At 48.1% G+C, this 13637-nt stretch overlaps 1 long non-coding RNA gene across 2 annotated transcripts in view; it reads right to left on the bottom strand.

Annotated features, from left to right (window-relative positions):
* LOC126959589 (uncharacterized) overlaps positions 1-10059 on the bottom strand; it is a 35984-nt gene extending 25925 nt beyond the window's left edge. Inside the window, exons 1-3 of one of the 2 annotated variants that reach the window (XR_007727563.1) lie at positions 9805-10059; positions 5017-5161; positions 3012-4224 (exon numbers count right to left, since the gene is read on the bottom strand). This is a non-coding gene — a long non-coding RNA (uncharacterized LOC126959589). Of the gene's footprint in view, positions 1-1870; positions 4225-5016; positions 5162-9804 lie in introns of those variants that run through there. The other variant, XR_007727562.1, reaches the window with a different exon arrangement.
* Between the last annotated feature and the right edge of the window lie 3578 nt (positions 10060-13637).

Raw genomic sequence — 13637 nt, 5'->3', positions numbered from 1 at the left:
TTTATCCGGTTTCAAAGCAGCCAAGCCTAGAGGCCCCCACTCCTTGTTCTTTATTAGAATTGCCCTTTGACCCCAACCTCCCAATTCTTTCCTCTCCAGATCCCCAGCCATGCATACCCCAACCTGGTCCTACAAAGAATACCCAGCTACAGTTGTGAACTTAGGGAAACACATTCATTTTCTTTCTTTCTTTCTTTCTTTTTTTTTTTTTGAGAGGGAGTCTCACTCTGTCACCCAGGCTGAGGTGCATTGGCGTGATCTTGACTCACTGCAACCTCCACCTCCCAGGTTCAAGCAATTCTTCTGCCTAAGCCTCCTGTGTAGCTGGGACTACAGGCGTGCACCACCACGCCCAGCTAATTTTTGTATTTTTAGTAGAGACGGGGTTTCACCATCTCTGCTGGCGAGACGGGGTTTCACCATCCGCTGGCCAGGCTGGTCTCAAACTCACGACCTCAGGTGATCTGCCCGCCTTGGCCTCCCAAAGTGCTGGGATTACAGGTGTGAGCCACCGCACCTGGTCTATTTTTTTTTTTTTAAGATAGGGTTTTGCTCTATCACTCAGGCTAGAGTGCAGTAGTGCGACTGTGGCTCACTGCAGCCTTGACCTCCTGTGCTCAAGCAATCCCCCCGCCTCAGACTCCCATGTAGCTGAGACCACAGTTGTGCACTACCACACCTGGCTAATTTTTGTATTTTTTGTAAAGATAGGGCTCTTGCCATGTTGAACTAACCAGGCTAGTCTTAAACTCCTGGCCTCAAGCAATCCTCCCAAGGTGCTAGGATTATAGGCTTGAGCCACCATGCATGTGCACGGCTAGCACATACATTTTCTATACACAACTGTCTCCCAGCTCTCCAGGCCAACTTACCTGATAGTGATAAAAATAACTAAGCTCCCGTGGATTGGGCAGTGTGCCAAGTGCTCTGTGTATATTACCTTAGTTTTCACAAACTCTATGAGGTAGGTACCACTATTATTTACAGGTGAGGAAATGGAGGCTCAGAGAGGTTAAGTGAATCGATCTAGGCCACACAACTGGTAAGCACCAGAGCCACCAGTGGCGGCCAGGTCCAGCCAGCCCCCAGAGCCCGTGTGCTGAGCCACTGTGCTATACTGACTCCCACTTAATTCTCTCTTCTGGGCTGTCCCAAAGACCAAGTTCGGCTGGCCAATTTCCTAGGGCCACCTCTCATGGCACCTGGAGCCTTGTAGGTTCCTGGAGAACCCTCACACCTCCTTCCCACCCTTCTCCAGATTCTCCAGCTCCCTCTTTAGCAGACCCAGCCCCACTCTGGGGCACCCTGCCTTCCCGGGACCTGTTGTCACAGTCACCCACTCTGGCTGCCAGGGCCTGGCCGGTCCAGCCTGGGGACCGTGGGACCCCTCTGGGCAGTGCCTCCCTACCTGGGCCCAGGTGGGTATGGATTTCTTTCTTCTGGGCCATTGCACCCGCCAGAAGGCACGGTGGGAGAGGCAGGCCCACATTTCAGAGGGCCTTGCTGCCCCCATGTGGCATGAGGCTGTAGCGGCTGCAGCCTCTTCCCTCCCTCCTGCCACTGCTCCCAGAGCCAAAGCTCTTGCAGGGGAAAAGGAAGAGAAAGGAAGCAGGAATGTGAGAGAAATGAGAAAGAGGGATGGGCTAGGGAAGAGGGAAGCCCTTCTGCATTACCTGGAAATGCAGCAACAACAATAACAAAGTCAATGGTAAGAATAAGTTTAAAGGCAGCTGCCACGCAGCACTTTTTATAGCTTGTAGATTCTTTCATTTAATCCTGGCACATCAATCTGATCTATTATTAGTTTTATAGGTGATGATCCAAGGCTCAATTATTTATTTATTTTATTTTATTTTATTTTTGAGATGGAGTTTCGCTCTTGTTGCCCAGGCTGGAGAGCAATGGCGTGATCTCGGCTCACTACAACCTCTGCCTCCCAGGTTCAAGTGATTCTCCTGCCTCAGCCTCCCAAGTAGCTGGGATTACAGGTATGCGCCACCACCCCGGCTAATAATTTTGTATTTTTAGTAGAGATGGGGTTTCTCCATGTTGGTCAGGCTGGTCTTGAACTCCCGACCTCAGGTGATCCGTCCACCTTGACCTCCCAAAGTGCTGGGATTACAGGCATGAGCCACCGCGCCCGGCCCCAAGGCTCAATTATTTATTCCTCAGCTAGTAGGTGACAGAGCCCAGATCCAATCTGACCCCAGAACCCTAACCACGATATTCCCCTATCTAGAAGGAGCCAGTTCTCTCCTGCCACCCCCACTGCTCAGCCTCCCGGAGTTCCAGCCACCAGCCATCTGCACCCTCCCCTCCATGTGGCATTGCCCTCTGTTCTCCTGTCCCCTCTCTCTCCAAGGTCCAAGTGGTCAAGGTCATCCCAAGGGTCTGCTGGGACCATGTGTCCTTATTCTGTGCCTTGCTGGTCACCAACCTTCCCCATCTGCCAAGGACCGATGTCCAGCCCAGGCCCAGGGGCAGGTGCCCAGGTCATTTTTGCCACTGAGTAAAGGGAGACAGAATGACAGGGTAAATTACCAACCACCAGAACACCATGGTGCCAATAGCATCAATGCAAGTGAAGTATATTTATCTGTTGGCCTGAAAACATGTCCTAGTATATTGTTCCATTAAGAAAAAAGCAGGTTATAAAGCTGTGTACAGCAAGAAACATTTTATAAGTGAAACAAAAGTATTCTCTGTTTCTATGCAGAGAAAAAGGATATTTGCCAAGATGTTAACAGACTATTTTTGCTGTCTTCTCTTGGCTTATTTTTGTTTTCTTTTTTTCAATGAACACCAATTAGTCACATGATTTTAAAAAGCAATAAAAATAAACCAATCCCAGACGGATTGTACTTCTTCCTGTCCTCATTTCTACCCCAACGAGTCTCCAAAAAAAAAAAAGAAAGAAAGAAAAAAAAAATCACAGTGCCACAGGCCCAGACCTTCCCCTCTCCCTCCTGTCATTTTAACAACTCAGTTGGGTAGGGAGCGTCTCTACTTACCCCAGGAAGCCTTCTGAACCTGACTGATGGGAGAAGCCCACGCCTGGGGGCCTTTTCTCACTGACCATGCCAGGGCCCTGGAGGACATGCCAGAGCTGTCCACAGCATTGCCCCTGCAGGTGATGCTGCCTTCCGAGGGCAAAGCGTTCTGGGACGGGTCGGCCCCGCTCACGTGGATGTGCAGCCCCGGGCAGTGGAACAGTGCAGAATCCCCGCTCCACTGCTGAGGTTACTATGGGCGACATCTTGGCAAAATGAAGAGTGAGGGGGAAGAAATCACAGGAGCTCCTGATCATCCATGAAAGAAAAAGCAATGCCTCAGGACTGGGCTATGCCAGTGCCTTCCAGAAGGCTCTGAAGAAACTGGGAAGGAGATGGGGACTGGCACTTCCTGGGCATGTACTATGTACGTGCACTTGCAGTCGTGATCGCACCCCTCATTACACACCTCCCATGGTACAGATGATGCCACTGAGGCACAGGAGGCACACGTCCACACCAGAGCACATGGGCCTTGACTTCTTGTGTCTCTGCTGCTTAACGTGGTGTCCTGGAAATGTCTCTGCGTAGAGACACTGGTGTCAGCTGGCAGCGTCTTCTCCCTGTGCAGTACATTGCTCAGACTCCACAGAAGGCCAGCTCCCCTAGAGCCACAGAGACTCCTCCATTCTGGGGCAGGAGTTAGGCACATTCCCAGAAGGGGGCTGCCCGTCCTGAGCCCTTGCTAGTTGAATGATAAAAGTTGTTAATGTCATCCTATCTGCCTTTAAAATAGCAGCCATCAGAAAGGCACCCCAGAGAGCTGGCCTGCAACCAGCAGAGCCTAAAGGGGGCCTGTAATGTCACCCCGAACCCATCTTCAAATCACACTCCCTGCGGTGGCCATCCCTAGAGACCTACAAACAAGAGCTCCTGTTCTTGGCAAGCCTCTTACAAGCAGGACAGATGCAGGAATTGGGAGGTAGGAGACCACAGTGTTCTTCCAGCTCCGAGCCCAACCATCTGGGTCACCTTAGCTGAGCTGCTCCTTCATGTCCCCAGCCCTTCAGGTCACACAGCATTGGTGTAGAGAAGGGGTCCAAAGGGTGTTGCTGAAGAATGCTCAGCCCCCTGGCGCTGTGTCTGTACTAAATGGAAGTCTGATAACAGGTTCCAATTCCCTGAGTATCCTGGTTTGGCTGTACTCAGTCGAAGCGTGATTGATAGCGACATCCTGTGGACACAATAGATAACTGCATCAACTTGGACAGAAGCCGCAAGATGACATCCAACTTCCCTCATTACATGGAGAGGAGCTGATTGCAATTAATCACACTCGTCATCTTACACAGGGAGCTGTCTTAGAGCTGGAAAAAAAAAAAAAAAAAAAAGAAAAACAAACTTCAAGGCCGGGTGAGGTGGCTTATGCCTGTAATCCCAGCACTTTGGAGGGCCAAGGCAGGTGGATCACGAGGTCAGGAGTTCGAGACCAGCCTGGCCAACATAGTGAAACCCTGTCTCTATAAAAATACAAAAAATTAGCCGGGCGTGGTGGCGGGCACCTGTAATCCCAGCTACTAGGGAGGCTGAGGAAGGAGAATCGCTTTAACCCAGGAGGCGGAGGTTGCAGTGAGCCAAGATCACGCCACTGCACTCCAGCCTGGGCAACAGTGCAAGACTCTGTCTCAAAAAACAAAACAAAACAAAAAAACCATGAAGCCACAGATTTCTCTGCCATCATCCTCCAAGTTACATCTATTTCGTTTAAATTTGTCTCTCTTCAAATATTTGCCTGATACAAGAGTCTAGTGGCCATGGAGGGAAAGTAATGTCAATAGCAATGTTAATAGCAGAAAAATGTAATGGGCAGTTTACTCTTGCCATGAATTTCACATGCATTATCTCATTTAATCTTCCCCAAAACCCAAGGAGGTACATGCTCTTATCCCCAATTTTCAGATGAAGAACCTGAGATATGGTGCACAAGGAAAAGCTAGGTTACAAACCTGGACATTCTGTCACCCACCTGTCTTAGTCCATTTTGTGTTGCCATAACAGGATACCTGAGACTGGGTAATTTGTAAAGAAGAGAGGTTTATTCAGTTCACAATTCTGTTGGCTGGGAAAATCAAGAAGCATGGCATCAGCATCTGCTCAGCCTCTGGTGAGAGCTGCAACATACAGAAGGTCAAAGGGAGAGTGAACACTTGCAAAGAAGGGAAAACCCAAGGGGCATCCTGGCTTTATAACAACCCACTGTCTTGGGAACAAATCCATTCCTACAAGAATCCAGCCTTGCCAGGGTGAAAACTCACTCTCCACTGCGAGAATGGCACCAAGCCATTCCTGACAGATCTGCCCCCATGACCCAGACACCTCCCACTACGCCCCACCTCCCAACACCCCCACACTGAGGGTCAAATTTCAGCATGAGTTTAGGTGGACACAACCATATCCAAACCACAGCAGATTCCATTCTCTTTAATCACCACTTTATGCAACTTCACTGCCTCTTGTGTCTACCTGGCCCACCCCATGCCATGGTAATCCCTCCTTCCTAGGACACTGGAGAAAATTCCACTTCCTGGGATACTGGCTTGAATTCCCCAGACTGAGTACCTCTGAGTCACCCTCTGTGGCAGCAAGGAGGGTGGATAGGAGGAGATTTAGGGTTAGACAGGCCTGGGTTGGAGTTCCAGCTCTGTGCCTCGCTGCCACTAGCCATGTGTCCTGGGGCTTGTTCTTGAACTTCACTTTCCTAGATTGCCAAGTGTGGTGCATGATCCCTTGCCTTGAGAGGGTGTTGTGAAGATTAGAGAAATCACTTGCTGCTGAGCAGATGCTCAAGAAGTGAAGGCTCTTCTCATCGGCAAGATGTGCAATTTGACCTTGGGAGGGGCCACCCTGGAGATTTCAGTAGGTGTCAAATTCTGATCTAACCTGTTTAGAAAACACCACTACTAAGAAGGGCCAGCGGCGGGCGGATTATCTGAGGTCGAGAGTTCAAGACCAGCCTGACCAACACGGAGAAACCCCATCTCTACTTAAAATGCAAAATTAGCAGGGCATGGTTTTGCATGCCTGTAATCCCAGCTACTCTGGAGGCTGAGGCAGGAGAATCGCTTGAACCCAGGAGGAAGAGGTTGTGGTGAGCCAAGATCACGCCATTGCACTCCAGCCTGGGCAACAAGAGTGAAACTCCGTCTCAAAAAAAGAAGGGCTAGGATTCAGATGGAGGAGAAGGCCAGCCTTCTTTTCCTGAGGCTTATGATGTTTCAGAGGGGCTTGCTGATATATCAGGGTTCAAAGGATCTCCAAAGGGAGTTATTTAGCTAAGATGGCAGAGCAGAAACAAGATTCCAAGACTCTGTACCCTGCCTTTCGATAGAGAAATTATTATCCAAAGAGTAGTATCCCAGCAGGATTCAAGTCCATGCCTCCAGGTATCTTCAGAGACCCTGGTACCATGAGCCAGCCTCTGTGTAGTTCAGGAAGCACAAATTCAAGACTAGAAATGGGGCGTCTGGATCCTAGTTCCAGCTCTACCTCCCACTGTTCTTGCAGACTCTTGAACTTGGTCCTCTTCTTGCCTCTTCAGGGTCACACCACTGAATGCTTCTCTTCTCAGTGCCTCAGTGATGTCTCTCTTTTCCCTTCTCTGCAAAGCAGTGCTGTCCTTCTTGCCCATTGTGCTCCACTGGCAGAGACCATAATGACCACCAGTTAAGAGATTAAGAAGAGGGCTGTTCATTTCTTTTTTTTTCTTTTTTTGAGATAGAATTTCACTCTTGTTGCCCAGGCTGGAGTGCAATGGTGTAATCTTGGCTTACCGCAACCTCTGCCTCTCGGGTTTCTCCTGCCTCAGCCTCCCAAGTAGCTGGGATTACAGGCATGCGCCACCACACCCAACTAATTTTGTATTTTTTTTTTGGTAGAGATGGGGTTTCCACATGTTGGTCAGACTGGTCTTGAACTCCTGACCTCAGGTGATCCCCCTGTCTGGGCCTCCCAAAAGACTGTTCATTTCTATAGCCCCAGTCTCTAATATAGCATCTGACACATGGAAGGTGCTCACTGATGAAAGAGTAAGTGGGACAACTCACTATAAATGGCTGTGGGGCCCATTGCTGGAAATATCCCCAGAGAGACTAGCATTGAGGCCCCTAACCATTCCAAATAACGTTTAAGAATTATAATATGGAGGCTGGGTGCGGTGGCTCAAGCCTGTAATCCCAGCACTTTGGGAGGCCGAGACGGGCGGATTACGAGGTCAGGAGATCGAGACCATCCTGGCTAACACGGTGAAACCCCGTCTCTACTAAAAAATATAAAAAACTAGCCAGGCGAGGTGGCGGGCGCCTGTAGTCCCAGCTACTCAGGAGGCTGAGGCAGGAGAATGGCATAAACCCGGGAGGCAGAGCTTGCAGTGAGCTGAGATCTGGCCACTGCACTCCAGCCTGGGCAACAGAGCGAGACTCCGTCTCAAAAAAAAAAAAAAAGAATTATAATACAGAACTCTTTCTGTTCTAAGTTACAGTGAGGCCCCAATACGACAGATATTAGTATTAGTTATCTATTGCTACATAACAGATTACCTCAAAATTTAGTAGCTTAAAACAATAATAAACATTTATTATCTCATAGTTTCTTTTGGTCAGGAACTGGGGAGTGGCTTAGCTGGGTGTTCTGGCTTAGGGTTTCTCATGAGGTTGCAGTCAAGATGTCAAGTTGTGATGCACTCATCTGAAGGCTTGACTGGGGCCGTATAATGTGCTTCTAAGATAGCACACTCACAAGGCTGGCAAGATGGTGCTGGCTATTGGCAGGAGGCCTCAGTTCCTTGCCACGTGGACCTCTCCATAGACCTCCCTGAGTAGCTTCAGGACATGGCAGCTAACTTCTCCCAGAATGAGTGGTTCAAGAGAGAGCAGGGAGGAGGTCATAATGTCTCTCTTATGACTATATTAGATCCACACGGCTGCTGTAACAAAGTACCACAAGCAAGATGACTTAAAACAATAGAAATTTACTCTCACAATTCTGGAGGCCAGAAGTCTGAAACCACGCTGTCAGCAGGGTCAGAACAGTGGCACATGGAAGGTGCTCATTGGTGAAAGAATAAGTGGGAAAGAATAAATAATTCCTTGCCTCTTCCAGCTGCTGATGGCCGCAGATGTTTCTTGGCTTGTGGCGGTATCATTCCAATCTCCGTCTCCATCTTCACACGGCCTTCTCCCTTGTGTCTGTCTACTCTGTGTCTCTCTCTCCTTATGAGGATACCAGTCAGTGGATGTAGGGCCCACTCTAGTCAAGAACAACCCTTGATGACAGCTGCGAAGACTATTTCCAGAAAAGGTCACATTTATAGGCCCTAGGGGTTAGGGCTGCAACGTATCTTCTGGGGGGACATCATTCAACACACAACAATGACCTAGCCTCAGAAGATGCATGCCATCAGCTCTGCAATAGCAAGTGGCTACAAGGGTCGGCCCTGTTAAGGAAGGGAGGAGACACAACCATGTGAATACCAGGAGGTGGTGACAATTAGGGGCCATCGTGGAAGCAGGCTACCACAATATCAGATAGCAAACTGAACGTGAGACAGACTCCCATATGTAGTATTTACAAAGGAAATAATGGGGAACCACTTGCATAGCACTCAGGGCCCTCAGCCTACCAAGAATATAAAGAGTGTGAAGAATGGGGAGAGTTTGGGAATAGAAACTTCCAGAGAGGGCAAAGCTATGCTGTAAGCTACCCCACCGAGGAGCTGAAGGTACCACCTTCGACTCAAGCCCAGTGATGGAGGCTTCCATGCAGCCACTTGGAGCTGTGGGCCCCCATGGGACTGTGCCAGGAGGGACTGCATTAGGATGAGTGAAGGGGCTGTGTGAGTTATTCCCATGGGCCAGATGTGGATCAGACTGGACCATGGCAGGAGAGAGGGCCAAGGTGGGGGGGTCATTTTAAGTCCTGTAGGGCCTCCGAGAAGGGCAAAGGGATGTCAGCAGGAAGAAGTTGCAAGAGGATGCTGGATTTCTGGGGGTTGAAGACGGAGTCATAGCCGTACCTGAAATGGAGGTATAGAACAGGGAACTTCAGGAGAGAACCTCAGAGATGGGAATTTTTTTTTTCTTTTCTTTTTTTTTTTTTAGACAGGGTTTCTTGCTCTGTTGCCCAAGCTGGAGTCCAGTGGCGCATTCTTGGCTCACTGCAACCTCTGCCTCCTGGGTTCAAGTGATCCTCCTGCCTCAGCCTCTCAGGGACTACAGGTGTGCACCACCACGCCCAGCTAATTTTCATATTTTTGGTAGAGATGGGGTTTCGCCATATTGTTCAGGCTGGTCTAGAACTCCTGGGCTCCAGTGATCTGCCCGCCTCCGCCTTCCAAAGTGCTGGGATTACAGGCATGAGCCACTGCACCTGGCTGAGATGGGAACTTCTGAAGAACACAGGGAACCCTCCAGAAAGAGCTTTCACCATCTGCCACACCCAGAGAGCTGGCAATCATACAGTCAAGTAAAAACGGCCCTATTCCCCTGCTCCCCTCCTGCTTCCCTGCATCCTCACCCATCACCTCCATTTAGACTCTGAAAGCAACCAGCAAGTGGGGAGAGGGGTATTCAGGACAGAATAGACAAAAGCTCACCATGCCCAGTCCCTGGCACCTGGCAGCCCCCAACTAAGGCCTTAACTAGGGCAGGAGGAAGAAGATTTCTCTTTGAAGAAAAATGCAAGTGTCATTTAATATCTTTGACTGGCTACTTTAAATCTCTAAGTCGATATTGGATTTTGTGACATAAAACGCACATACCTAAGCATGACCAGAAGAGCCTCGGGGTCAGCTGAGCTTTCAGCCAGGGGAACAGGAAGTGCTTCCCTTGCTTTCGCTCAAATGCACAGTAAGAGCCAAAGCAAACTGAGTTGCATGTTGGTTCCATCTCACATTCAAGGGATTGGTTTCACCGAACCCCCGCCTCCACGGGGAACTGGGCCTTATATTTCTTAACCCCCCACCCTCTGCCTCCCCGCCATGGCAGAGCCTTGACCCAGAGGGAGGTTCCTGAAGAAAATCCCTTCTCAGCTTTTGTGCAGAATTGAAGAATGTTTACTATGTTTTCCTTCCTATCTCTCTGGAAATGACACAAAGAATAACAACAACAAAATAGAACTCCTTGTCCCGCGCAAAACACCCCTGCCCCCGCCACCCACCCTCCAAACTCTTCACCTTGTGTTGGCCTGACTTCACCCTGGGATGGGGAAACTTCCTGGGAGGATATAGCTGACCTCGGAACAAAACTTGTTTTTTTGAAAGCTTTGCGCAACATCAACTGAGTGGGGGAGGGGTCTGGGCAAGGAAAGAAGAAAGTGAAAGGGGACACAGTGGGAACAGTTCTGCTAAACCAAACAGTTCCCCAGGGATGATGGAGCTGTGGTGATCTGATAAGTCCTTTAAATGTCTTATTAATTATTGGGGGAAAATAATTACTGAGTCTCCCCTCTCTCACTGTCCTTGCACAAGCTTGGTACTAGCTCTTTCCTTTTTTAAGAGTCAGGCTTGGGTCAGGCATAGTGGCTCACTCCTGTAATCCCAGCCCTTTGGGAGGCTAAGGCAGGAGAATCGCTTGAGGCCTGGAGCTTGAGACCAGCCTGGGCAGCATAGTGAGACCTCATCCCTACAAATAGTTTTAAAAAATTAGCTTGGAGTGTTGTTGTGCGTCTGTGGTCCTTGCTACTCAGGAGGCTGAGGCAGGAGGATTACTTAAGCCCAGGCAGTGGAGGCTATAGTGAGCTGTGATTGCACTATTTATTGCACTCCAGCCTGGGTGATAGAGCAAGACCCTATCTCAAAAAATAAAAATAGAAAAGAGTCCGGCTTTGTAAAGAAGGGTGCCCCTTGGTAGAAGGAACCAGGACAAGGCAGGAGCTGGGGCTGTGGAGAGTCCAGGGTCTGTGGAGCATGGGGCTGTGATCAGAGACCCACTAGGCAGGTTCCAGCTTCTAGCAAGGACCCGGCTGAGCAGAGGTGAGGGTGTGGAGGTGAACCTGGAAAACATGCAGAGGATTCTAGACACATTCCACAGTCAGAGCCTCTGGAAAGCCCACCTTCTCCATCACAAAGGCTTTGGGGAATAGACATCCTGATTCTCTGTATTATTATAGCACAAAGCATTTATCATGCTGACAATGACAGTGACATTTCAGGACCTAAACAAGCTTAGTTGTTCACAGCCTATAGGACAGAAGACTCCTAACACTCTTTATTTTATTTACTATTTATTTATTTATTTATTTATTGAGACAGAGTCTTGCTCTGTCATCCAGGTTAGAGTGCAGTAGTGCGATCTCGGCTCATTGCAACTTCCAACTCCCAGGTTCAAGCAATTCTCCTGCCTCAGTCTCCCGAGTAGCTGGGACTACAGGTGTGAGCTACCACAGCCCGTTTTTTTTGTTGTTGTATTTTTAGTAGACAGGGTTTCTCTACATTGGCCAGGCTGGTCTCAAACTCCTGACCTTAGACGATCTGCCTGCCACGTGATTAGGTCATGAGGGCTCTCCCCTCATGAATGGGATTAAAACTTTTATAAAAGAGGCCTGAAGGAGCTTGTTGACCCTTTCTGCCATACCAGGACACAGAGAAGGCGCCATCTATGAGGAATGAGCCCTTACCAGACACTGAATCTGCTGGCGCCTTGACTTTGGACTTTCCAGTCTCCAGAACTGTGAATGATAAATTTCCACTGTTTATAAATTACCCAGTCTAAGGTATTTTGTTACGGCAGCCAAAACAATCTACAGAGCACTAATGACATTTTGGGCTGGATTATTCTTCGTTGCAGGGGCTGCCCTGTACATTGTAGGATATTTTGGACTATCCCTGGCCTCTATCCACAAGATGCCAGTAGCGCTTCCCCCAACCCCATGACAATCAAAACTGTCTCTAGATATTGCTAACTGTCCGTTGGGGGCAAAATCACCCCTGGTTGAGAATCACCGCCAAGTAGCAGTCCCCATTTGTGACCAGACAGCTAAGGATATCCAGGGTAGTGCTGGGCCACACAGATGCTAAGGGAATTTATACTTCAGGAAAAAAAAAAAAAGAAAAAAAAAAGCCAAGTCTATGTGGCCTTCGCATCAGTTACTGCTCTCTTGGTTGCACTAAGTGACAGAAAATTCACCTCTAAGTGACTTTAAATTGGGATGCTGTTTCATATAACTGAGCAGACCAGGGATTAGGCATTGTGCTGGTTCAGGCCAAGCTTGATCCAGGGATTCAAACAATATCACCAGGACTTGGCTTTATCTTTGCCCCCCGATGCTGCTCTTCTCCATAGCATGTTCTTGTTTTTTTTGAGACTCTGTCTCAAAAAAAAAATAAAAATAAAAAATAAACAAATTAATTTAAAAGTAATATGTTGCAAAATTCATAGATCCTTGTGAAGTATAGTGATTTATCACTGAAGATTTAGAATAATGGTAAAGAAGAGCTCCTTATGTATTTACTTGTTTATTGTGTAATCAATGCACACCAATATTTTTTTCTAGCTGTCTGGCATCATTTCCTCCTATTTCGATCCAGTAACTATCTCTTCATAACTTCATATCTCCCACCATGAGAAAACAAGAGCAACACATCCTTGTGTTGGCTAAATACAGGACAAATAATATTATTCTTTTAAGAACACCATGCCAATGTTCTATTACAGCCTTTACTTGCCTTTGTTGCATGCTATCATGGAATGTTTATTGAAGCTTTCTCTCCATTCTAGAAATTGCAGGTCATGTGGAAGTGATGTTTCGTGTTCTTTTAACAGAGATCCTGTGTTTCTGGTCCCAGATACCCTCTATGGCCAAAGCTAATGTTGAAACAGGGATGTTTAAACAAATAGCAGTGGTAACAAAACATTTTGGTTTTAAACTAAGAATATACTTAGACCACAAAAGCAAGTTTTTACAGGTTTTTTGTTGGCTTGTTGTTGTTGTTGTTGTTGTTGTTGTTGTTGTTGCTGTTTTGAGAGGAAGTCTTGCTCTGTCGACCAGGCTGGAGTGCAGTGGTGCGATCTCAGCTCGCTGCAACCTCTGCCTCCCGGGTTCAAGCTATTCTCCTACCTCAGCCTCCTGAGTAGCTGGGATTACAGGCATGTGCCACCATGCCTGGCTAATTTTTGTATTTTTAGTAGAGATGGGGTTTCACCATGTTGGTCAGGCTGGTCTCGAACTCCTGACCTCGTGATCTGCCTGCCTTGGCCTCCCAAAGTGCTGGGATTACAGGCGTGAGCCACCGCGCCTGGCAGGAAAGGGACTTTCTCGGGGGATTCCAACTTGTAAGTGGCAGGGCCTGGATTCAACTAAGACCTTTAAAGCCACATCCTGAGCTCTGTCCACCATACTGTGAAGTCTACTTTTAGGGCAATCCCATTTCTATCTTTGTCTTTTGCATTATCTGGATTGAAAGAGTTTAATTTCTGTGTGTTTATTTTGGAGTAGGGTGCAGTGGATGTTTCTTAGAGCCTACAGAGAAAATTCTTGTATAGCAAGAAGTGTATTTGACAAAGCACTGTTAAATTTTGGACTACAACCATTGCAGATTTCTCCCAGGATTGCATTCTCACAGATTGCCAATGACATGGGAGCTTTCATGCATTA

Source organism: Macaca thibetana, chromosome 7, assembly GCF_024542745.1.
Source record: "Macaca thibetana thibetana isolate TM-01 chromosome 7, ASM2454274v1, whole genome shotgun sequence".
In the NCBI taxonomy this organism is placed as follows: Eukaryota; Metazoa; Chordata; class Mammalia; order Primates; family Cercopithecidae; genus Macaca; species Macaca thibetana.
The sequence above is the reverse complement of the archived record's forward strand: the minus strand, read 5'-3'. Positions and strand labels throughout refer to the sequence as shown.